Source organism: Neodiprion fabricii, chromosome 6 (genome assembly GCF_021155785.1).
Source record: "Neodiprion fabricii isolate iyNeoFabr1 chromosome 6, iyNeoFabr1.1, whole genome shotgun sequence".
Lineage (NCBI taxonomy): Eukaryota > Metazoa > Arthropoda > Insecta > Hymenoptera > Diprionidae > Neodiprion > Neodiprion fabricii.
The window spans coordinates 13830898-13835744 of record NC_060244.1 but is presented as its reverse complement, the minus strand read 5'-3'; positions in this window follow the sequence as shown (position 1 = coordinate 13835744).

Sequence of the window (4847 nt, the reverse complement as noted above, 5' to 3'; positions counted from 1 at the left end):
CGTACTGTAATTTCTTACGAAGTTAGTTTAGTTATAGTAATCTTATGAATTTTATTTTCAATTGAGGGTTATTCAATAAATTTATTTAGTTTATATCAAGGATGTATTTGATTTATTTTTTTAATTTTTTCTTTGAATTTTGTTTGATTTATTATTAGTTTAGCTGAAACAAATCGAACACCTTTTGATTTTTCTGAAGGGGAATCAGAGTTGGTTTCTGGGTTGAATATTGAATATAGAGGTGTAGGATTTTCATTAATTTTTTTATCTCAATATTCAAGAATTTTATTTATAAGAATATTATTTGTTTCAATGTTTTTAGGGGGTGATTTATATAGTCTTATTTTTTATTTAATAATGATTTTTATTAGATTTTTATTTATTTTAATTCGAGGAACTTTGCCTCGTTTACGTTATGATAAATTGATGATAATAGCTTGAAAAAAAATTTGACCTGTTTCATTAAATTATTTAATTTTATTTATGGGTTTAAGATTTATATTTTATTGTTTTTTATTATAAATTATATTAAAAATTTAATTATTTAAGTTTAAATCAATAAAAGATTTAAAACTTTTATATTACGTTTTCAAGACATAAACTTATTCAAGTTCATTGATTTGTGGAGTTAATTTAATTCAATAGATAGTCTCATATTTTTGTTAATATAGGATATATTAAAAAATAAAAGAAGTATACTAATGTTAAAATTTGTCCAACAACAATGAATGGATTTTCTACAGGTCTTATTCCAATTCATGTAAGTATTAATACAATTCTAATAAATATTCAAAATAGAAATTGTCTGAATGGATAAAAATTGAATCCTTTAAAATTTATAATTTTATAAAAAAGTAAAATTAATAAGATTAAAATAGACATTAAAAGAAGAATTACCCCTCCTAATTTATTAGGTATAGATCGTACGATTGCATATGCAAATAAAAAATATCATTCAGGTTTAATATGAGGAGGGGTAATTATAGGATTAGCAGGGGTCAAATTGTCTGGATCTCCTAATATGTTCGGATTTATTAAAATAATATGAATTAAAATAAAGTATATTAAAATAAATCCTACAATGTCTTTTAATAAAAAGTATAGTTCAAATGGAATTTTGTCAATATTACTATTAGTTCCTAAAGGATTTCTTGATCCTGTATGATGGAGAAATATTAAATGAATAATTGTTATTATTATAATAATAAAAGAAATAATAATATGAAGAGTAAAAAATCGTGTTAGTGTAGCATTATTAATAGAAAATCCTCCTCATAATCATTGTACTAAGAATTCGCCTAAATAAGGGATAGCTGAAAGAAGGTTTGTGATTACAGTGGCCCCTCAAAAAGATATTTGCCCTCAAGGTAAGACGTATCCTAAAAATGCAGCTGCTATAGTTGATAATAACATTATTGTTCCTGTCATTCAAGTTGGTTTAAAGTTGAATGATCCAAAAAATATTCCTCGTCCGATATGTAAATATATACAGATCAAAAATATAGAAGCACCATTCGCATGTAAATTTTTAATTATTCAACCATTATTAATTCTCGGTAAATATCAATAATTCTATCAAATGCTATTTGAATATTAGGTGTATAATGTAAAGCTAAAAAAATACCTGTTATCAGTTGGGTTAGTAAACATAATCCCAAAAGTGAACCAAAATTTCATATTGAAGTAATGTTCGATGGCGTTGGTAAATCTACTAAAGATCTATTTATAATTTTTAATAAACTATTTTTTAAACGTAAAGGTAACATGAGAAAGTTTTTCGTAAAGATCCTAAATTGATATTAGAATTTTCAAAACAATAATCAGTGTAATAAATAAATAATTTATCATTATAAATGAAATGATAAAATTCGGTTTGTTGAATAATTTTTTTTAATGATATTTTAGGTAATATATTTTTATTTAGTTCAATATAAGGGAATTTTATTGTATCTTCAAATATGAAATTAACTTTATTATAATTAATTATTAATATGAATATTAAAATAATTATGATAATATTTATTATTATTCATTTGTTAAAAAGAAATTTTACGTTTGAGATTAATCTTGATACATAGATAAAAATGATTAATAATCTTCCTAAAAAAATTGAAAAAATTATATATGAGTATCAAAATCTTATATTTAACATTCCTGATGTTACAGAAATTAAAGATGTTTGGATTAGTAGGATTAATCTTATTGTAAATGGAGTTTTTGTTGAATATATTATTATAGTGTTGATTAATATAAATAGTATGAAAATTTTTATAATAAATTAATTTGAATAAATTTATATTAATTAGTTTTGAAAAAATTTTTTTTCTTTTTTTGAAATATATATATATATATATATATATATATATATATATATATATATATATATGTATATATATTAATTTATTATTTTAATGGATTTTTATTATTTAGTTTATTTTATATTTTTAATTAGATTTTTAAGTTTAAGATTAAATCGGTTTCATTCATTGATAGTTTTATTAAGAATTGAATTTATTATTTTAATATTACATTTAATATTAATTTTAGTTTTAAATATATATGTATTAGAGATGTATTTTATTATAATTTTTTCAATTCTTAGAGTTTGTGAAGGGGTTTTGGGTTTATCTATTTTGATTTATATAATTCGTTTGCATGGTAATGATTAATTCCAAGTTTTGAATATTTTTTAATGATAAAGTTTTATTTTTATTTATTATTTTTAATTATAGTTTCCAAAAATAATTTTTGATTTTTTCAGTTTAATTCATTTTTTTGAAGATTTCTTTTCATATTTTCTCGAAATTATAGATTTGAATTTAAGAGTATAAATATTTTTTTGGGATGTGATAATTTATCTTTTGGGTTAGTTTTATTAACTTTATGGATTGGAGCATTAATAATTATATCAAGGTATTTTATTCATGAATTAAAAATTTATTTCATTTATTTTATTTCATTGATATTTTTTTTAATTTTATTTTTATTTTTGACATTTACTGTAAATAATTTATTTTTATTTTATCTTTTTTCGAATGTAGTTTAATTCCTACTTTTTGTTTAATTTTAGGGTGAGGTAATCAATTGGATCGGGTTCAAGCGGGTCTTCATTTATTATTTTATACTTAATTTGCTTCTTTACCTTTTTTATTAAGAATTACTTATTTATTTTTTGAATTCAAAAATTTAAATTATATTTTTTCTGTAGAAAATTTATTTCAAGTTTATTTTTTTTATTTATTTGTATTTTTAATTTTTGCTTTTTTAGTAAATTACCTATTTTTTATACATTTATGGTTGCCTAAAGCTCATGTAGAGGCTCCTGTTTGTGGTTCAATGATTTTAGCTGCTATTATATTGAAGTTAGGAGGTTATGGTTTATTGCGAGTTTATATATATTTAATTAATATGGGGTTTTTTTTAAATGTTTATTTAATTATTTTGAGAATAATAGGAGGAATTTATATTAGTTCAATTAGAATATTTCAAGTTGATTAAAAATCTTTAATTGCTTATTCTTCAATTGCTCATATAATAATAATATTATCTGGTTTATTAACTTTAAGAAGATGAGGAATTTATGGTTCTTATTTATTAATAATTTTTCATGGTTTATGTTCCTCAGGTTTATTTTGTTTAGTAAATATTATATATGAGCGTTTAAGAAGTCAAATATAGCAGCTCCTCCTTCTTTGAATTTAATGGGTGAAATTATATTAATTAATAGATTAATTATGTGAAGTAAAATGATTTTTTTATTAATCATTTTTTTTATCTTTTTTTAGAGCTTGTTATACATTATATTTATATTCTTTTACTCAACATGGTAAAATAAATTATTTTTTTTTATTCATTTTCTCAAGGTAATATTCGTGAATATATTTTATTAATATTGCATTGAATTCCTTTGAATTTAATTATTTTAAACAGAGAATCTTTTATTGTTCGAATATAAATTGATTTGAATAGTTTATTAGAAATATTGATTTGTGGTGTCAAAGAAAATTAAATTTAGTTTTTAAATTATTTTTACATTATATATTCGTTTATTTAGCTTTATTTTCATTATTTTTATTAGAATAATTTTGTTTGTATTAAGTATTCATTTTTTATTATATGATTTAGTTTATTTTGTTGAGTATAATTTAATTGAAATTAATTCTTCATGCGTAGTAATAACATTTTTATTTGACTGGATATCATTAATTTTTATAAGAACAGTTTTATTTATTTCTTCTTTGGTAATTTTATACAGAAATTCTTATATAATAAATGATTTAAATTTGAATCGATTTATTATATTAGTAATTTTATTTGTTGTATCAATAATATTAATATTTGTTTACTAATTTATTATCAAAATGTTGAGTCTTTTAATGCTGGTATATTAACTGTTATTTCCAATCGTATTGGGGACATTTTTTTATTATTATCAATTTCTTGAATAATAAATTTTGGGGGTTGAAATTTTTATTTTTATGTAGATGTTGTAAAATATAATTCTTTTATAATATTGATTACTTTAATAATTTTGATTGCTTCATTTACTAAAAGTGCTCAAATTCCTTTTTCTTCTTGACTTCCTGCAGCAATAGCAGCCCCTACTCCTGTATCTTCATCAGTTCATTCTACTACTCTAGTAACGGCAGGGGTTTATTTATTAATTTGATTTGAAAATTTATTTCATCGAGAGATTTCTATTATTATATTTTCATTATTATCTAGATTAACTATGTTTATGTCAGGATTAAACGCAAATTTTGAATTTGATTTAAAAAAAATTATTGCTTCATCAACTTTAAGTCAATTGGGCTTAATAATAAGAATTTTATTTTCAGGATTTAAGT